The 22,996-nt window shown below is 41.6% G+C and overlaps 1 pseudogene; it reads right to left on the minus strand.

The window, feature by feature from the left end:
• Window positions 1-2,970: 2,970 nt before the first annotated feature.
• On the minus strand, window positions 2,971-19,167 carry LOC125554568 (annotated as a pseudogene).
• Window positions 19,168-22,996: the final 3,829 nt, after the last annotated feature.

The raw sequence follows: 22,996 nt of genomic DNA on the forward strand, positions 1-22,996 counted from the left end.
ATCATGCTGTAAAAAACAGAAACTTTAGCGCTCACGAGAATTGCTGCCATTTTTATTTGGAGAGTGATATTTAGTTAATTCTTTTTGCAGATGATTAATAGATAAATTCCTCAGGTCCCAATTTATTTGAGAATTTTATGAGTTCCATAAGTATACGTTTGATCCAGATTACTACAGACTGTTCTGTTTTTGACAGATTCTGTTTTCATGTGTTGTTTGCTTATTTTGATGAATCTATGAGTAGTATCGGAGGGTATGAACCATAGAGAAGTTGGAATACAGTAGATATTACACCAATATGAATTTATAATTGAGTTCACAACAGTACCTATGATGGTGATTTATTTTCTTATACTAACGGAGCTTACGAGTTTTCTGTTAAGTTTTGTGTTGTGAAGTTTTCAAGTTTTGGGTAAGGATTCGATGGACTATGGAATAAGGAGTGGCAAGAGCCTAAGCTTGGGGATGCCCAAGGCACCCCAAGGTAATATTCAAGGATAGCCAAGAGCCTAAGCTTGGGGATGCCCCGGAAGGCATCCCCTCTTTCGTCTTCGTTCATCGGTAACTTTACTTGGAGCTATATTTTTATTCACCACATGATATGTGTTTTGCTTGGAGCGTCAATTTATTTTGTTAGTATTTGCTTGATGTTATTTAGAACAATGTTTTGCATCTTTTATTTCAATAAAAGTGGCATTGATAGCCTTTACTATGCCTATGTTACAAGTATACATGTTGCTGTTTGAAAACAGAAAGTTTACCGCTGTTGCAATAATTCCCTAGAAAATTCAGAATGTGATAAAATGTTGAAACCTTTTGCATATTAAGATCTGATAAAATTTACTACATGGGAATTTTCTTTCATGATGGACTTGAATTCTTATATGCATGATTTGATATCTTTGTGTTTCTCTTCAAATTATCGGTTTGGTTTGGCCACCTAAATTAGTCTTTATTGCAATGGGAGGTGCTTAGTTTTGGGTTCAATCTTGCATGATTTCACCCGTGACATAGTAGGGGTAGCGAGACACGTATTGTATTGTTGCCATCAAGGGTTAAAAGATGGGGTTTTTATCATATTGCTTGAGTTTATCCCTCTACATCATGTCATTTTACTTAAGGCGTTACTCTGACATTTGTGAACTTAATACTCTAGATGCATGCTGGATAGCGGTCGATGTGTGGAGTAATAGTAGTATGCAGGCATGAGTCGGTCTAGTTGACACGAACATGATGCCTATATGCATAATCATTGCCTTGGATATCGTCATAACTTTGTGCTTTTCTATCAATTGCTCGACAGTAATTTGTTCACCCACCATATTATTTGCCTTCCAGAGAGAAGCCTCTAGTGAAACCTATGGCCCCCAGGTCTATTTTCTTTCATATATTTTCAGATCTATATACCAAAAATACCTTGCTGAAATTTATTTACTTTTACGTTTTAGTAATCTTTTATATCTATCTCTATCAGATCTCACCTTTGCAAGTGACCATGAAGGGATTGACAACCCCTTTTCGCGTTGGGTGCAAGTGTTTGATTGTTTGTGTAGGTGCATATATTGGGGACTTGCGTGTTTCTCCTACTGGATTGATACCTTGGTTCTTAACTGAGGGAAATACTTATCTCTACTTTGTTGCATCACCCTTTCCTCTTCAAGGGAAAACCAATGCAAGCTCAAGAAGTAGCAATAGACACCCATCGTGAGAATAACACGCTTAGCATGGAAGATACCGACCGCCCCTATCACTCCATGAGAAATATGGGCACACAAAACAGATGATTATTTGAATGATTAGAGGTGGCACGTGCAAATTTACTTAGAACGACAGGGTAATACCGCATATAGGTAGACATAGTGGACTCATCTCGAACAACTTTGGGTTTAAGGATTTGGATGCACAAGCAACATTCCCGCTTAGTACATGCGAATGCTAGCAAATAGATTGAGAAGCGACCAGCTAGAGAGCAAAAATGGTCATAAACATGCATTGAGAATAATTAACATTGAATACAAGCATGATTAGGATATAAACACCATGAACATAAGTATCGTGGAGTCTATGTTAGTTTTGAATCAACTACATGTGTGAACATGTGCCAAGTCAAGCCACTTGAATTGTTCAGTGAGGATACCATACTAACATACTACATCATAACCATTTTAATGCATGTTGACACTCAAGACAAATCATTATCCACTCCTAGCTATTTAAGCATGGCATGAGTAACTATAATCTCTAATTGTCATCACAAATTTGTTTAATCATAATATGTTGAATCAAGATCGACCGAGCTAAACATATTCACAAAAACAAAAACAAGAAGAGCTCACACCAGCTTTCCTTTACCGCAATCACTTCATCAAATCATCACCATTACAGCCTTTCACTTGCACGGCAGAATGATGTGAAAATGATAATAATAGTGCAAGTGTGACATGGACTAAGCTGGAATCTGCAAACATTTTATTTAAAGGAGAAGACAAGGTAATATGGTCTCTTTGTTAGATAAACAATAATGCATATGAGAGCCACTCAACATTTTCATCGTCGTCTTCTCCTTATGACAACTCAAAGAAAAGAAAAGAATTTCAGAGAAATACACTGAAATATTTTTAGGGTTTTTAGTTTTTCTAAAGAAAATAGATTAACAAAGGAAAAAACGAGAAAAACTATTTACATGGGAAAGCTCCCAACAAACAAAAGAGGAGTGAGAAATCTTTTTCGGTTTTTCTTTCAATACTACAAACTAACTAAACAAGAAAGAAAACCCGAAAAGAAGCGAGAAATATTTTTGGATTTTCAAAGTTTTTTTTCAAACACACAAGAAGAAAGCGGAAAATAAAACTAACATGGTAAAATGAAAGAGGATGAACACTGACGACTGGAATGAATGTGTGGTACATGAATGTAATGTCGATGAGAAATACGTACTCCCCCAAGTTTAGGCTTTAGGCCTAAGTTGTTCTATGGCCATGGGTCAAAATATCCTCCTCCACGATAATACTGAGGCTCTTGAGGCTCCCACTGGTAAGCGGGCTCCTGCGGCTCCAACCGATAGATGGGCTCCTCGACGGGCTCAGGTTCAGGTTCTGGCTCTAGCTCTGGCTCAGCTGCTTGGGGTGGTGTCAAGACCCAATAAGCATAAATGTCCTCCGGCATAATTGTGTACCTACCTGAAGAAACGTCAAACAAAGACAATGCAGCCATGGTAATAATCTCACCGGTGTCCTAACCGAACACCAAATTATACCAAAATCACCTCAGGCCACTATCAATATAATTGTGCTCAACCATACTAGCATAATCAAGATATTTAATGGGTAAAAGCTTCTCTTCTGCCTCGTCATGCCTAATAGGAATCTCAAAATGTTTAGCGAGGCGGGAAGCATAAATACCACCATAGATAACGCCCTTCGAATGGTTAGTGTGTAACTGTCGAGCAATCATAGCACCCAAACTAAAAGTTCTATAATGATAAAGAGCATGGCGCAAAATAGCAAGATCAGATGAGATGAGTGATCCACTCTACCACCATCCAGTCAAACACCTCCCGGCAAATAGTGAGTAGTAACGCAAAACCGGGAAATGTAAACTAGCAACCCTAGCTTCAGAAACTCCTCTTCGCTCCCCCACAGTTACCTCAAATTTGAAATCTGAGACGTCTCTAGGATGTGGCTCTATAGGGCTGCCCTCATAAGGAATCATGTAAACTTCACAAAATTCCTCAAGTGACATCTCTCTAGGAATATCATATAAATGGAATGAAATAGTGGATATATCGCTCCTAGAGTGAAAATGAAAGTTTTGCACGAAAGTATTTCTGAGGAGGAGGTACTGGACACACTTATCTTCGAGGAAGGGATAATGTCGGCATTGATCGCCAAATGATAGAAATCCTCGAAAATTCTTGCATCCCTCAAGAACGTGTCATACGGCCATTCACACAGCCGCACCTCAGCCGCGCGTGGAGGATTTTACTTGGGCTTCAGGGCTTCCTTAGGACCCCGGCTCGAAGAACCTCTCAACCTCCACTTGTGCATTTTCTTTTTTTGAAAATCTTTGAAATTTTTAGTGACTCGAAATAAACGTGAACAAAACTACCAAATTGTAACAACTACTCCCACAAGTGTCTAGAGGCTATATCATGCGTCAAAACTACTTTGAACCATATAAATTCAACATGCAAGATAAAAAACATGGTCAACATAGCAGCAAAAATTTGTGAAATATAAAACACTGGAACAAAAACTAATTGGACCATTGGAGGAGTCACATACCAAGGAGTAATCCCCCAAAATAGTTTCGGAAATGGATTTCCGAGCAAGTGATACGTCTCCAACGTATCTATAATTTTGGATTGCTCCATCCTATATTATCTACTGTTTTGGGCAATATTGGGTTTTATTATCCACTTTTATATTATTTTTGGGACTAACCTATTAACCGGAGGCCCAGCCCAGATTTGTTGTTTTATGCCTATTTCAGTATTTTGAAGAAAAGGAATATCAGACGGAGTCGAAACGGAATGAAATCAACTGGAGAAGTTATTTTTGGAAGGAAACACACCTGATGGACCTGGACCCCACGTCAGAAGATACGAGAGCTGCCCATGAGGGTGGGGGCATGCCCACCCCCCTAGGGCGCGCCCCCTGCCTCATGGGGCCCCCATGGCTCCCCTGACGTGCTTCTTCTGCCTATATAACTCCATATACCCTAAAACTTCCAGAACACACAATAGATCGGGAGTTCCGCCGCCAGAAGCCTCCGTAGCCACCGAAAGCCAATCTAGACCCGTTCCGGCACCCTGCCGGAGGGGGCAATCCTTCTCTGATGGCCATCTTCATCATCCTGGTGCTCTCCATGTTGAGGAGGGAGTAGTTCTCCCTCGGGGCTGAGGGTATGTACCAGTAGCTATGTGTTTGATCTCTCTCTCTCTCGTGTTCTTGATTTGGCACGATCTTGATGTATCGCGAGCTTTGCTATTATAGTTGGATCTTATGTTTCTCCTCCCCCTCTTCTCTCTTGTAATGAATCGAGTTTCCCCTTTGAAGTAATCTTTTTGGATTGAGTCTTTAAAGATTTGAGAACACTTGATGTATGTCTTGCCGTGGATATCTATGGTGAAAATGGGATATCACGTGATTCACTTGATGTATGTTTTGGTGATCAACTTGCGGGTTCCGCCCATGAACCTATGCATAGGGGTTGGCACACGTTTTCGTTGTGATTCTCCGGTAGAATTTTGGGGCACTCTTTGAGGTCCTTTGTGTTGGTTGAATAGATGAATCTGAGATTGTGTGATGCATATCGTATAATCATACCCACGGATACTTGAGGTGACATTGGAGTATCTAGGTGACATTAGGGTTTTGATTGATTTGTGTCTTAAGGTGTTATTCTAGTACGAACTCTAGGGCTGTTTGTGACACTTATAGGAATAGCCCACCAGATTGATTGGAAAGAATAACTTTGAGGTGGTTTCGTACCCTACCATAATCTCTTCATTCATTCTCCGCTATTAGTGACTTTGGAGTGACTCTTTGTTGCATGTTGAGGGATAGTTATGTGATCCAATTATGTTATCATTGTTGAGGGAACTTACACTAGCGAAAGTATGAACCCTAGGCCTAGCATTGCAATACCGTTTACGCTCACTTTTATCATTTGTTACCTTGCTGTTTTTCTAATTTCAGATTACAAATACCTTTATCTACTATCCATATACCACTTGTATCACCATCTCTTCGCCGAACTAGTGCACCTATACAATTTACCATTGTATTGGGTGTGTTGGGGACACAAGAGACTCTTTGTTATTTGGTTGCAGGGTTGCTTGAGAGATACCATCTTCATCCTACGCCTCCTACGGATTGATAAACCTTAGGTCATCCACTTGAGGGAAATTTGCTACTGTCCTACAAACCTATGCACTTGGAGGCCCAACAACGTCTACAAGAAGAAGGTTGTGTAGTAGACATCAAGCTCTTTTCTAGCGCCGTTGCCGGGGAGGTGAGTGCTTGAAGGTATATCTTTAGATCTTGCAATCGAGTCTTTTAGTTTCTTGTTTTATCACTAGTTTAGTTTATAAAAGAAAACTATTAAAAATGGAATTGAGTTTGTCTCATATGCTTCACCTTTTTAATATCTTTCGTAAGTATGATGGAAAGGAAAATTGTGCTCAAGTGCTAGAAGAAGAAATCTATAAAATGTTTGGCACTAAATATTTGAATGATGAGCATGATTGCAATGTTGTTAGTACAAATTCTTTGAATATCCATTATGCTAATGATGATTGCACTAGTTATGATGAAATGCCTCCTATAAACATGTCAATTTTTGTGGAGTAGACTGGGTTTGCAAGTACAAACCAAATAGGGAAGATAGATATTGCAAGAGGCATAAGTACTTAGAAACCAAATTTTTGCAAGAAGAGCTAGATGAATGTGCTGAAAATTTAAGATATCTTACCCATACTTGCGAACTTTGCAATGAACATGGTCGTTTAAATATCAAATGCAAATTGTTCCAAGACCGTATCGTGTCCAAAAATTGTGATGACTTGATTTCCCTTGCACATCATAATGAACTTAGTTTGCTCTTGGGTTATGAAGAAATGAAACGTATAACTGAGGGTATTCCAAAATTTAATCTCGAAAAACTTCTTGGTTTTGATCTAGAGAAGATTTATATGTATTGTGCGGTGAATTGCATTGAAAATTCTTACATTGCCAATTACATAAAGAAAAGAAAACAAATAGAAGATGAAGAGAATACTACTGAAAGGGAAGAGACTTCCCAGTATCCTCCTATTATTTCTTATGATGAATCACGTAACGAGGAGGAGCCTCCTATTCAACCAATCTCATTAATAAGGAGCTCCAAAAAGAGGATTGAACCCACACATGATGTGGTTAAGAAGAAGAAAAGAAAAAGGAAGAGAGGTAAAAAGGTATCTCTCCCAAATAAAGTTGCTCCTATTATTGTTGTGCCTCATGAAAATGAAGATGATACACTTGATGATGATCTCGTTATGCCTATTGCTTGTTGTGATGATTATGATTGGGAAGATAATGATACTTCTTATGATCTTGAAAATCTTTTTGGTACTTACTTGGAAGAAGATAATAATTGCTATACTATCGGTGCTATCTATACTATTAATGATGAGAGTGATTATGCTTATGATATGAAAAGGCCCAAGCTTGGGGAAGCTATGTTTGATGAGGATGACATATTTGAGAATATATTTGCTGCAATTAATGTTTTTCCCAATCTTGGGGAAGCTATGATTAATGAAGATAATATTTTTAGTCTCCCAAGTTTTGATATGCAAGTTTATAATGATGATAGCATGCCTCCTACTTATGATGATTATTGTGATGATACTTATGCTATAAAAAGTAGTGATTATATTTATAAAACTTTTCATGATTATGAGTACCCTTTCTCTGAACATTACTCTTTTAATGTGGAAACAATTTATAGTATTCAAGTCTCTTATGATACTCCCACTATTCCGAATGAGAAGAATTTTGCTTATGTGGAGAGTAGTAAATTTCTATGCTTGTAGATCATGAAAAGAATGCTTTAGGTGCTGGTTATATTGTTGAATTCATTGATGATGCTACTGAAAATTATTATGAGGGAGGAATATATGCTTGTAGGAATTCCAATAATATCAAGTTTCCTCTCTATGTGCTTAAAGTTTTGAAGTTATGCTTGTTTTACCTTCCTATGCAAGTTGATTCTTGTTCCCACAAGTTGTTTGCTCACAAAATCCCAATGCATAGGAAGTGGTTTAGACTTAAATGTGCTAGTCATATTCTTCAAGATGCTCTCTTTATGTTACAAGTCTTATCCTTCATGTGAGCATCATTGAAATCATCATGCCTAGCAAGGGGCGTTAAACGATAGCGCCTGTTGGGAGGAGATGCCGGGGTTGCTGATACACGGGCACCTATGGGACCGGCGGACCGGGTCCCTTTCGGTTCGGCGGGGGCGGAGGTCGCGCAAAGAGCAGATCGAGGCGGGGCACGCGAGCGATTTACCCAGGTTCGGGCCGCACGGATGCGTAAAACCCTACTCCTACTTTGTGGTTTGGTATTGATTTCTAGCTCGGGAGCGCGGAGTGCTACAGTACACACCGGCGGCTGGCAGGACCGAGCGTGAGGGTTCGAACTGGCTAACCCCCCCCCCCTCGTTGCATACGGGCCTCCTTTTATATGCTCAAGGGGTTACCGACAGGTGGCAACGGAGGTAAAGGGCAGAAATGGAAGAGTGGTGGTTGGTACAGCTACCTGTACAGTGTTATCATACCTAACCCTGGCGGCAGGGGACAAGGGCATTAATTGCCCGTCTGTGTCGCCTAAACAGTACCGAAATGGACCGCTAGGGACGCCACCGTTTGCCACGATGGTTATCTTGGTCAGCGCCTGCTTGCCACGATGGTTATCTTGTCAGCGCCTGCTTGCCACCGCGCACCCCTAGCTACACGGCCTCCTGCCACGTGTGCTTGGGAGAGTCCTAGAGCGACACGTTGGCAGGTGAGCTGGAGCGCGGGCACGAAGTGGGGGTTTCCCGCGGCAAGCTCCTTGCCGCAGTCGCCGTCTTCTCGTGTTCGGGAGCTTGTCGCTCACCGGGCCCTGCCGGGACGCGCGGCGCGTCGCGGAAAGCTTTTCTTGGTATGCCTTGAGTGGCCTTCCCCGCAAGCTCCTCTTGCCGGGGTCTTGTCTTCTTCCCGGCCAGCTTCTCTTGTCGGGGCCTTGGTTGGCCTCCCCGGCAAGCTCCTCTTGCCGGGATCTTAGTTTGAGTACTTTGTTCTTGAATGGTCTTCAAAGTAGCCGCGGAGGGTCTTGGCGGTCACTCGGCAAGCCTTGCCGCGGGATGCTGCGACTGCCCGTGCACAAGTTCGGGGTATTAGGGTACCCCTACTCTAGTGCACCGACAGGAGGCAACCCAATTTTATTTTTATTCCTTGCTTTTTACTCCTGTTTAGTAATAAATAATTCATCTAGCCTCTGTTTATATGTTTTTATGCTTTTAATTAGTGTTTGTGCCAAGTAGAACCTTTGGGAAGACTTGGGAAAGTCTTGTTGATCATGCTGTAAAAAACAGAAACTTTAGCGCTCACGAGAATTGCTGCCATTTTTATTTGGAGAGTGATATTTAGTTAATTTTTTGCAGATGATTAATAGATAAATTCCTCAGGTCCACAATTTATTTGAGAATTTTATGAGTTCCATAAGTATACGTTTGATCCAGATTACTACAGACTGTTCTGTTTTTGACAGATTCTGTTTTCATGTGTTGTTTGCTTATTTTGATGAATCTATGGTAGTAAAGGGTATTGAAACCATAGGAGAAGTTGGAATACAGTATATATTACACCAATATGAATTTATAATTAGTTCATTACAGTACCTTATGATGGTGATTTGCTTTCTTATACTAACGGAGCTTCGAGTTTTCTACTTTAAGTTTTGTGTTGTGAAGTTTTCAAGTTTTGGGTAAGGATTCGATGGACTATGGAATAAGGAGTGGCAAGAGCATAAGCTTGGGGATTCCCAAGGCAACCCAAGGTAATATTCAAGGATATCCAAGAGCCTAAGCTTGGGGATGCCCCGGAAGGCATCCCCTCTTTCGTCTTCGTTCATCGGTAACTTTACTTGGAGCTATATTTTTATTCACCACATGATATGTGTTTTGCTTGGAGCATCAATTTATTTTGTTAGTATTTGCTTGATGTTATTTAGAACAATGTTTTGCATCTTTTATTTCAATAAAAGTGGCATTGATAGCCTTTACTATGCCTATGTTACAAGTATACATGTTACTGTTTGAAAACAGAAAGTTTACCGCTGTTGCAATAATTCCCTAGAAAATTCAGAATGTGATAAAATGTTGAAACCTTTTGCATATTAAGATCTGATAAATTTACTACAGTGGGAATTTTCTTTCATGATTTTTGGAGCTAGGGAAGTATGGACGTTGCTGCATTCTTTACAGTCTGTCCTGTTTAGGCAGATTGCTGTTATGACTGCATTGTTTGCATATGTTTGCTTCTTTAATGATTCTATTTGAGGATAGGACTATTAAATATGCAGAGGCATTTAGTATTAAATTTTGAATAATAATTTTAGTGATTTGCTACAGTAGAGTATGATAAAATTTTGGCAATGGTTTATACTAACTTATCTCACGAGTCCTTGTTGAGTTTAGTGTGGATGAAGCTTTTGAGATTTAGGGAGACCTTGATATGAGAGGAATTAAGGAGACACAAAAGCTCAAGCTTGGGGATGCCCAAGGCATCCCAAGATAATATTTCAAGAAGTCTCAAGCGTCTAAGCTTGGGGATGCCCCGGTTGGCATCCCACCTTTCTTCTTCAACAACTATCGGTTAGTATCGGTTGATCCTAAGTTTTTGCTTCTTCACATGATGTTTGCCATTCTTAGAATGCCATTTTATTTTGCTTTGCTTGCTGTTTGAATAGAATACCAAGATCTGAAATTATTAAATGTTAGAGAGTCTTCACATAGTTGCATAATTATTCTACTACTCATGGATCTTCACTTATATCTTTCGGAGTAGTTTGTCATTTTCTCTAGTGCTTCACTTATATCTTTTAGAGAACGGTGGTAGATTTGTTTTATATAAACTATTGATCTCTCACGCTTCACTTAGATTATTTTGAGAGTTTTAAATAGCATGGTAATTTGCTTAAAATCCTAATCTGCTAGGTATTCAAGAATAATAAAATTCTCTTATGAGTGTGTTGAATACTAAGAGAAGTTTGATACTTGATGATTGTTTTGAGATATGAGGATGGTAATATTAGAGTCATGATAGTTGAGTGGTTATGAATTTGAGAAATACTTGTGTTGAAGTTTGTGATTCCCGTAGCATGCACGTATGGTGAACCGTTATGTGATGAAGTCGGAGCATGATTTATTTATTGATTGCCTTTCTTATGAGTAGCGGTCGGGGACGAGCGATGGTCTTTTCCTACCAATCTATCCCCCTAGGAGCATGCGCGTAGTACTTTGTTTTGATAACTAATAGATTTTTGCAATAAGTATGTGAGTTCTTTATGGCTAATGTTGAGTCCATGGATTATACGCACTCTCACCCTTCCACCATTGCTAGCCTCTCTAGTACCGCGCAGCTTTCGCCGGTACCATAAACCCACCATATACCTTCCTCAAAACAGCCACCATACCTACCTATTATGGCATTTCCATAGCCATTCCGAGATATATTGCCATGCAACTTTCCACCGTTCCGGTTATTATGACACACTCCATCATTGTCATATTGCTTAGCATGATCATGTAGTTGACATCGTATTTGTGGCAAAGCCACCATTCATAATTCTTTCATACATGTCACTCATGAGTCATTGCATATCCCGGTACACCGCCGGAGGCATTCATATAGAGTCATATCTTGTTCTAAGTATCGAGTTGTAAGTAAGTAAAAGTGTGATGATCATTATTCAATAGAGCATTGTCCCAAAAAAAAGGAGAAAGGCCATAAAAAAGAAAGGCCAAATAAAAAAATAAAGGACAAACAAAAAAGGGCGGACAAATCTACTATCCTTTTACCACACTTGTGCTTCAAAGTAGCACCATGATCTTGATGATAGAGAGTCTCCTATGTTGTCACTTCCATATACTAGTGGGAATATTTCATTATAGAACTTGGCTTGTATATTCCAATGACAGGCTTCCTCAAAATGCCCTAGGTCTTCGTGAGCAAGCGAGTTGGATGCACACCCACTAGTTTCTTTTGTTGAGCTTTCATACATTTATAGCTCTAGTGCATCCGTTGCATGGCAATCCCTACTCATTCACATTGATATCTATTGATGGGCATCTCCATAGCCCATTGATACGCCTAGTTGATGTGAGACTATCTTCCCCCTTTTGTCTTCTCCACAACCACCACTCTATTCCACCTATAGTGCTATGTCCATGGCTCACGCTCATGTATTGCGTGAAGATTGAAAAAGTTTGAGAACATCAAAAGTATGAAACAATTGCTTGGCTTGTCATCGGGGTTGTGCATGATTTAAATATGGTGTGTGGTGAAGATGGAGCATAGCCAGACTATATGATTTTGTAGGGATAACTTTCTTTGGCCATGTTATTTTGAGAAAACATAATTGCTTAGTTAGTATGCTTGAAGTATTATTGTTTATATGTCAATAGTAAACTTTTGTCTTGAATCTTATGGATCTGAATATTCATGCCACAATTAAGAAGAATTACATTGAAATTATGTCAACTAGCATTCCACATCAAAAATTATCTTTTTTATCATTTACCTACTCGAGGACGAGCAGGAATTAAGCTTAGGGATGCTTGATACGTCTCCAACGTATTTATAATTTTTGATTGCTCCATGCTATATTATCTACTGTTTTGGGCAATATTGGGCTTTATTATCCACTTTTATATTATTTTTGGGACTAACCTATTAACCGGAGGCCCATCCCAGATTTGTTGTTTTATGCCTATTTTAGTATTTTGAAGAAAAGGAATATCAGACGGAGTCAAAGCGGAACGAAATCAACTGGAGAAGTTATTTTTGGAAGGAAACACACCTGATGGACTTGGACCCCACATTAGAAGATACGAGAGCTGCCCACGAGGGTGGGGGGCGCGCCCACCCCCCTAGGGCGCGCCCCTGCCTCGTGGGGCCCTCGTGGCTCCCCTAACGTGCTTCTTCTGCCTATATAACTCCATATACCCTAAAACTTCCAGAACGCACAATAGATCGGGAGTTCCGCCGCCAGAAGCCTCCGTAGCCACCGAAAGCCAATCTAGACCCGTTCCGGCACCCTGCCGGAGGGGGCAATCCTTCTCCGGCGGCCATCTTCATCATCCCTGTGCTCTCCATGACGAGGAGGGAGTAGTTCTCCCTCGGGGCTGAGGGTATGTACCAGTAGCTATGTGTTTGATCTCTCTCTCTCGTGTTCTTGATTTGGCACGATCTTGATGTATCGCGACCTTTGCTATTATAGTTGGATCTTATGTTTCTCCTCCCCCTCTTCTCTCTTGTAATGAATCGAGTTTCCCCTTTGAAGTAATCTTTTCGGATTGAGTCTTTAAAGATTTGAGAACACTTGATGTATGTCTTGCCGTGGATATCTGTGGTGACAATGGGATATCACGTGATTCACTTGATGTATGTTTTGGTGATCAACTTGCGGGTTCCGCCCATGAACCTATGCATAGGGGTTGGCACACGTTTTCGTCGTGATTCTCCGATAGAACTTTGGGGCACTCTTTGAGGTCCTTTGTGTTGGTTGAATAGATGAATCTGAGATTGTGTGACGCATATCGTATAATCATACCCACGAATACTTGAGGTGACATTGGAGTATCTAGGTGACATTAGGGTTTTGATTGATTTGTGTCTTAAGGTGTTATTCTAGTACGAACTCTAGGGCTGTTTGTGACACTTATAGGAATAGCCCACTGGATTGATTGGAAAGAATAACTTTGAGGTGGTTTCGTACCCTACCATAATCTCTTCGTTCGTTCTCCGCTATTAGTGACTTTGGAGTGACTCTTTGTTGCATGTTGAGGGATAGTTATGTGATCCAATTATGTTATCATTGTTGAGGGAACTTACACTAGCGAAAGTATGAACCCTAGGCCTTGTTTCCTAGCATTGCAATACCGTTTACGCTCACTTTTATCATTTGTTACCTTGCTGTTTTTATAATTTCAGATTACAAATACCTTTATCTACTATCCATATACCACTTGTATCACCATCTCTTCGCCGAACTAGTGCACCTATACAATTTACCATTGTATTGGGTGTGTTGGGGACACAAGAGACTCTTTGTTATTTGGTTGCATGGTTTCTTGAGAGAGACCATCTTCATCCTACGCATCCTACGGATTGATAAACCTTAGGTCATCCACTTGAGGGAAATTTGCTACTGTCCTACAAACCTCTGCACTTGGAGGCCCAGCAACATCTACAAGAAGAAGGTTGTGTAGTTGACATCAGCAAGGAGATCGAAATTTGCAGGAAAATAAGAAAGAACATGGGTTTGAAGGAGCTAGTGACCGGAGGAAGGAGAAGGTCTGGACTAGTGCACTAAGTGAGGGGGGCCCTGTGGGACACAAAACCCCACTAGGCATGCCCGGGGGGAAGGCGTGCCATGTGAGCTTGTGGCTCACAGGTGCACCCCCCCTGGGGTGTGTCGAGTGCCAAAAAATCGTATTTATTATAGAGAAAATCATATTAAATTTTCATGTCATTCTGAGAACTTTTATTTTTGGAACATTTTTTATTGCATGGAAAATTCAGAAAAACAGGATAATATGGCATTTCTACTTTATTAACTTTAAATAATAGAGAACCAAAAAGTAGGTATAGTAGGTTGTGCTTAGTAAATTCATCAACCACATGCCCCTCAAAAATAATCCATTAATAAGGTTGATCAAGTCTTATTAACAAACCATTTCCGAATGAAATGAAACCGAAGAATCTTCGTTTAACATTAAGTTACCTCAACAAGGATATGCATCTCCCCAACAATACGAGTTTCATATTTACTTTTTACTGAAGGGGGAGGAACTTTGAAGCCTCCAATAGTGATTGTTGAAACCTTTTCAATAATATTGATACTATTCACCGAACTTTGTTTCCTTGGGAAATAAACCATATGCTTATTACCATTGAAATGAAAAGTAACCTTGCTTTTATTGCAATCAATAATAGCCCCTACAGTATTCAAAAAAGGTCTACCAAGGATGATCGACATAGCGTCGTCCTCGCGCATATCAAATATAACATAGTCTATTAAGATAGTAACATTTGCAACTACAACAGGCACATCCTCACAAATTCCAATAGGTATAGCAGTTGATTTATCAGCCATTTGCAAAGATATTTCAGTAGGTGTAACCTTATTCAAATCAAGTCTTCTATATAAAGCAGTTTTGACACAACTTTTAATGGACCATGGTATAGTTGGTATTCCTGGATCTCCTAATTTCTTAGGCACTCCACCCTTAAAAGAATAATTCGCAAGCATGGTGGAAATTTCAGCTTTAGGTATCTTTCTTTTATTTGTGACAATATCTTTCATGTATTTAGCATAAGGAGACATTTTCAATATATCAGTCAAACGAGTACGCAAGAAAGAATGCCTAAGCATTTCAACAAAGCACTCAAAATCTTCTTCATCCTTACTCTTTCGAGGTTTAGATGGAAAAGGCATGGGTTTCTGAACCCATGGTTCTCTTTCCTTACCATGTTTCCTGGCAATGAAATCTCTTTTATCACATCTTATATTCTTAGGAGGTGGGTTATATCAAGATCAACAATAGGTTCTATTTCTACATCATTATCAAGTTTTTTATCATTATCTTGTTGAGCAACATCATTATTGTCATTGTCACTAGGTGGATGTTCATTACTAGATTGTGTCCCAGCATCAGAAATAGAAACATCATTACTATTCTCGGGGGGGGGGGGGTTCTACCTCAGGTTCACTAGAAGCATGCAAAGTTCTATCATTTCTTTTTCTTTTTCTTCTTAGATGAACTAGCCACGTCATGATTAGTTCTTTGAGAATCTTCCTCAATTATTTTAGGATGACCTTCAGGATATAGAGGATCCTGGGTCATTTTACCCCCTCTAGTCACAACTCTAACAGTGTGATCATTCATTTTATTATTCAACTCATTAAGCAAATCATTTTGTGATTTAGTAACTTGTTCTATTTGGGTATGAACCATGGATGAATGCTTACTTAAGCCCTTATCACCATTAGCAATTCTAAACATCAAGTCACTCAAACGATTAATCATGAAAGCATTATCTTTCAATTGCTTGCTAACATACGTATTAAAATGTTCTTTCTTAACAATATAGTTATCAAATTCATCTAGGCATTGACTAGCAGATTAATTATAAGGAATATCACCTTCATCAAATCTTGTAAGAGAATTTACCTCTACTACCTGTGTCGAGGTGTCTGATACGTCTCCGTTGTATCTATAATTTTTGATTGTTCCATGCCAATGTTCTACAACTTTCATATACTTTTGGCAACTTTTATACTATTTTTGGGACTAACATATTGATCCAGTGCCCAGTGCCAGTTCCTGTTTGTTGCATGTTTTTTGTTTCGCAGAATACCCATATCAAACGGAGTCCAAACGGGATAAAAACTGACGGAGATTTTTTTGGAATATATATGATTTTTGGGAAGAAAAATCCACGCGAGACGGTGCCCGAGGGGGCCATGAGGCAGGGGCGCGCCCCTGACCCTCATGGCCACCCCGTAAGGCGGTTGATGCCCTTCTTTCGCCGCAAGAAAGCTAATATCCGGATAGAGATCGTGTTAAAATTTCAACCCAATCGAAGTTACGGATCTCCAGGAATATAAGAAATGGTGAAAGGGTAGAATCTGAGAACGCATAAACAGAGAGAGACAGAGAGACAGATCCAATCTCGGAGGGGCTCTCGCCCCTCCCATGCCATGGAGGCCAAGGACTGAAGGGGAAACCCTTCTCCCATCTAGGGAGGAGATTAAGGAAGAAGAAGACGAAGGGGCCCCCTCTCCCCTTCTCTTCCGGTGGCGCCGGAACGCTGTCGTGGCCATCACCATCATCACCGTGATCTACACAAACACCTCTGCCATCTTCACCAACATCTCCATCACCTTCCCCCCTCTATCTACAACGGTCCACTCTCCCGCAACCCGATGTACCCTCTACTTGAACATGGTGCTTTATGCTTCATATTATTATCCAGTGATGTGTTGCCATCCTATGATGTCTGAGTAGATTTTCGTTGTCCTATCGGTGGTTGATGAATTGCTATGATTGATTTAATTTGCTTGTGGTTATGTTGATGTCCTTTGGTGCCCATCATATGAGCGCGCGCGTGGATCACACCATAGGGTTAGTTGTATGTTGATAGGACTATGTATTGGAGGGCAAGAGTGACAGAAGCTTCAACCTAGCATAGAAATTGATGCATACGGGATTGAAGGGGGACCAATATATCTTAATGCTATGGTTGGGTTTTACCTTAATGAGCGTTAGTAGTTGCGGATGCTTGCTAATAGTTCCAATCATAAGTGCATAGAATTCCAAGTCAGGGATGACATGCTAGCAGTGGCCTCTCCCACATAAAACTTGTTGTCGGTCTAGTAAAGTAGTCAATTGCTTAGGGGCAATTTCACAACTCCTACCACCACTTTTCCACACTCGCCATATTTAGTATATTGTTTCTTTATCTAAACAGCCCCTACTTTTTATTTACGTAATCTTTATTATCTTGCAAACCTATCCAACAACACCTACAAAGTACTTCTAGTTTCATACTTGTTCTAGGTAAAGCGAATATCAAGCATGCGTAGAGTTGTATCGGTGGTCGATAGAACTTGAGCGAATATTTGTTCTGCCTTTAGCTCCTTGTTGGGTTTGACACTCTTACTTATCGAAAACTGTTGCGATCCCCTATACTTGTGGGTTATCAAGACCTTTTTCTGACGCCGTTGCCGGGGAGCAATAGCGTGGGTGAATATTCTCGCGTGTGGTTGTTTGCTTTATCACTAAGTAATTTTTATTTACTGTTCTTAGTTGTTTTCTATCTTCAGTTATGGGTAGGAAACGCAAAATACCAAAAAAAATAGTTGTACATACTGGTCGATGTAGAGGCGCGCACGTGTCGTAGTAGAGGCGCGCACGTAGCATGTACACGTACGTACAGTGGCCAGGGTGCAAGAAAGAAAATACGGCCACGTATGTGTACATACGGGTGGGGTCTCGAACGCCTACTCGTGCATACGTACGGCCAGGGCTCGTGTACTGCAAGCCGGAGATATAATGTGGTGCTGCCAAGTCCTTCGCCGAACTTCCCAGTGTCAATCAACTCCCCCGCCCACACCAAGCACCTTGTCACATTTCATCCAGACCTGCCACTGCCCAGGTTGGCGAATGTGTGCACCACACAGGAGCAATTGCAGGTGCAGTGCGTCGCACACTCCTCCATTGTGCTCATGTTCCCTCCAGCAAACATGAACTTGTCTGGCGCTTTCATATCCATCAAGGCCAAGAAGTCGTCACCGCATCCGTGCAATGCCTCCTTTCGCCGACACCCTGCCGAGAACCACCAGCCGCCCACTCATCTGTGCTTGCTGGCTCGAAGCCATCAAGGCACTTGCATGTCGGCATGGGCGTTGCTGTCTGGTCACAGTAGCCATATGGACCACAGAAGCCATACCGGTTGCACTCAAGGGATGGCCACTTGGCGAGGATAACCCATGATGAGGAGTTGGTACTCCAGCTCTGGAGCTGGTAATCTCCAGAGTAGGTCACCACATACCTCGTGCGTGGGGCGCCAGCAGAGACTGTGTAAGTGGTGTAGATCTCCTCCTCATTGTCGACGATGGCCATGTAGATGATGACGGCCAAGCTACCGTTAACCTGCTGGTATTGGTGCTCGCCTTTCACCAGGTACCCCGTCCATGGCCCTCTGCGGGCCACCGGGCGGGCCCCATCCCAGAGGAATAACTGGAGGAGCGTGTTCGGGTCGCCTCCGTAGGAGAAGCACCCCGATGATGGGTCGTCGGGCCCCTTCCAGGACACCAGGCGGATGCCGGTGCTGCGCGTGGCATAGCTGATCCGTATCTTCATTTCAGGAAGGAATGTGTCGGTGAGGTGGTTGAAGCTCTGCCACAGCATGGTGCCATTCGGTGACCAGACAACGAGGTTGCCGGTGTTCTCAAGCACTGCTGCTGCTGCTGCAATGGAGCTTGAGGCATCGGCCACATCAGTCGTCCAAACGACACGGCCGCTGCTACCATCAGACAGAACGAGGTTGGAGGTGTTGGTGAGGGAGAGTGTCGGTGCAGACGAAGTGCTGTTGGTGACGGACGTCTCCCTGTTGGCGACCCACACAACAGTGAGCTCCGGTATGCCGTTGTACCATATGCCCAAGTACAGGCTGGCCGGAGTGGAGTTGGAGGGGTTGAAGAAGCCCAAGGTGAAGGCACCATCATCGGAGATGATGGTGGTGCCAGGGAAGAGCCGCTCACCAGGGACAAGCCGGTCGTCGGATGCCCGCAATGGCAGGAAGAGAATGATCAGGACCACAGTGTAGCAGGTGAGAGCGGGCCAATCCATGATCGATCAGGCCGAAATATTCTGCAGTACGTACGTGCTCCGGCAATGTACTAATGGTACCTTGTTCAGTACTTCTGTTGCTGATGCTGACATGCTGTTAAAAAGTGCAAAGTCTGGATCGATGCTTGGTCTTTACATGAAACAAAGGATTAGTGTTAATTTCTTGACAAATTGGTGACCAGATCCAGCATTCACGTCAGATTGATAATGTACCTACTGAACCAATGGTTGAAGAACCACTCAAAATCTATCACACTCCTGAAGCTTATTACTTGGATCATCTTCGATCCCTATGTGCTCGTGCTGAAACCCCAACAAGCTTAGTTGAGGGCAAATCCTTAGATGAGCATGCTTGTTATGTGCGACACCGTATATCTGAAAAAGGGAAACTTTTACTGGGTCAAATTCATCGTTTGCAATGCTATGCTTGGAATTTATGTGAAATATTTGATTTTACTTGTTGTTCTGAAAACCCTAAGAAACACCTTCCCTATCAATGTGAGTTTAGTGATAATGGAATCGTATCTTCGTATGCTAAAGGTGTTTATAGTTACTATGATGTTCAACAAATTGAAGAATTTGTTGCTTTTAAGGGTGCTTACGAAATTGCTTCTTTGATTGAAAAGCATGATGCTACTCTTTACAAATCTGAGAATTTTGCCATACTTAAATATTGCTATGATAATTATGCTTCTAATGCCTATGTTGAACCATATATTGAGGACTAATCCGCTGTCCAAGAAGAGACTAATATTTTGCAGGAATCTATGGAAGAAGAAATTGATGAAACTGTGAGCTCATTGGATGAAAAAGATGATGAGGAGAGCGAAGAACAAAAGGAGGAAGAGCGGATTAGCTACACGTGCCCACCTTCTAATGAGAGTAACTCTTCAACTCATACATTGTTTAATTTCCCTTCGTGCTTACCGAAGGATGATTGCTATGATAATCGCTATGATCCCTTTGATTCTCTTGAAATATCCCTTTTTGATGATGCTTGCTATGCTTGTGGCCAAGATGCCAATATGAATTATGCTTATGGAGATGAACTTGCTATAGTCCCTTATGTTAAACATGAAATTGTTGCTATTGCACCCACACATGATAGTCCTATTATATTTTTTGAATTCTCCAAACTACACTATATCGGAGAAGTTTGTGCTTATTAAGGATTATATTGATGGGTTGTGTTTTACTACTACACATGATGATTTTGATAGATATAATATGCATGTGCTTGCTGCTCCTACTTGCAATTATTATGAGAGAGGAACAATATCTCCACCTCTCTATGTTTCCAATACGATAAAATTGCAAGAAACTGTTTATACTATGTATTGGCCTTTACTATGTGTGCATGAATTGTTCTTTTATGACATGCCGATGCATAGGAAGAGAGTTAGACTTCGTCATTACATGATATATGTTACTTTGTGCTCACTACTAAACTAAAAATCATTGCTAATTAAAATTGGCTTTGATATACCTTGGGATCCGGGTGGATTCACTACTTGAGCACTATATGCCTAGCTTAATGGCTTTAAAGAAAGCGCTGCCAGGGAGACAACCCGGAAGTTTTAGAGAGTCATTTATTTCGGTTGAGTGCTTTCATATAGTTTAAAAACAACAAAAATAAAGAGGGGAACCCAAAACTTTTTCAAAAAGGAAAGTGAAAGTGAGAAAGACAAGCATTGTTGAAGTGGGGAGCTCCTTGAACTTTGTTCATGCTCACTGAAACTTTGTGAATCTTGATTACAGAAACTTTTCAACAAAAATAATTATCCCCTTGTACAATTCCATTGTATTATAAAAATAATGTTCCAAGGTTTGCCTTTAGGATGTTTACATTTGCTTGATGGTCTGTACGGTGCAGGACAGAAACTTTGGCTGTAGTGCGCGATTTTACACTTTTAGCTGGAACGTCAAATGGTTCTAATTCTTTTTGCACTGTCTTTCTATACAAATTGTTTATTTTTCCTAATTTTGGCAGAAGTTTTCAAGTATCATAAGTATGGTGAATGTTCAGATTATTACAGACTGTTCAGTTTTAGACAGATTTTGTTTTTGATGTATAGTTTGCTTGTTTTGATGAAACTATTGATTTATATCAGTGAATTAAGCCATGAAAAAGTTATATTACAGTAGACTCAATGCAAAAACAAAATATGAATTGGTTTTCAACAGTACTTAGAGTAGTGATTGTTGGAAATATGCCCTAGAGGCAATAATAAAAGGATTATTATTATATTTCCTTGTTCATGATAATTGTCTTTTATTCATGCTATAATTGTGTTATCTGGAAATCGTAATACATGTGTGAATACATAGACACCAACATGTCCCTAGTAAGACTCTAGTTGACTAGCTCGTTGATCAACCGATAGTCTTGGTTTCCTGACTATGGACATTGGATGTCATTGATAACGAGATCACATCATTAGGAGAATGATGTGATGGACAAGACCCAATCCTAAACATAGCACAAGATCGTATAGTTCGTTTGCTAGAGTTTTTCCAATGTCAAGTATCTTTTCCTTAGACCATGAGATCGTGTAACTCCCGGATACCGTAGGAGTTCTTTGTGTGTACCAAACGTCACAATGTAACTGGGTGACTATAAAGGTATACTACGGGTATCTCCGAAAGTGTCTGTTGGGTTGACACGGATCAAGACTGGGATTTGTCACTCCGTATGATGGAGAGGTGTCTCTGGGCCCACTCGGTAATGCATCATCACAATGAGCTCAAAGTGACCAAGTGTCTGGTCACGGGATCATGCATTACGGTACGAGTAAAGTGAGTTACCGGTAACGAGATTGAACGAGGTATTGGGATACCGACGATCGAATCTCGGGCAAGTAACGTACCGATTGACAAAGGGAATTGTATACGGGGTTGCTTGAATCCTCGACATCGTGGTTCATCCGATGCGATCATCGAGGAGCATGTGGGAGCCAACATGGGTATCCAGATCCTGCTGTTGGTTATTGACCGGAGAGCCATCTCGATCATGTCTACATGTCTCCCGAACCAGTAGGGTCTACACACTTAAGGTTCGGTGACGCTAGGGTTGTAGAGATATGTATATGCAGTAACCCGAAAGTTGTTCGGAGTCCCGGATGAGATCCCGGATGTCACGAGGAGTTCCGGAATGGTCCAGAGGTAAAGAAATATATATAGGAAGTGCTATTTCGGCCATCGGGACAAGTTTCGGGGTCACCAGTATTGTGCCGGGACCACCGGAAGGGTCCCGGGGGTCCACCGGGTGGGGCCACCTATCCCGGAGGGCCCCATGGGCTGAAGTGGGAGGGGAACCAGCCCCTAGTGGTCTGGTGCGCCCCCCTTGGGCCTTCCCCCTGCGCCTAGGGTTGGGAACCCTAGGGTGGGGGGTGCCCCACTTGCCTTGGGGGGCACTCCACCCCCCTTGGCCGCCGCCCCCTTGGGAGATTGGATCTCCAGGGCCGGCGCCCCCCCTGGGGACCCTATATATAGAGGTGGGAGGGAGGGCAGCCGCACCCATGCCCCTGGCGCCTCCCTCTCCCTTCCAAGACCTCCTCCTCCTCCGTAGAGAACGGCGAAGCCCTGCTGCGGTGACTGCTGCATCCACCACCACGCCGTCATGCTGCTGGATCTTCATCAACCTCTCCTTCCCCCTTGCTGGATCAAGAAGGAGGAGACGTCACACTGACCGTACGTGTGTTGAACGCGGAGGTGCCGTCCGTTCGGCTCTAGGATCTCCGGTGATTTGGATCACGTCGAGTACGACTTCCTCATCCCCGTTCTTTGAATGCTTCCGCGCGTGATCTACAAAGGTATGTAGATGCAATCC

This window comes from Triticum urartu, chromosome 4 (assembly GCF_003073215.2).
Source record: "Triticum urartu cultivar G1812 chromosome 4, Tu2.1, whole genome shotgun sequence".
NCBI lineage: Eukaryota > Viridiplantae > Streptophyta > Magnoliopsida > Poales > Poaceae > Triticum > Triticum urartu.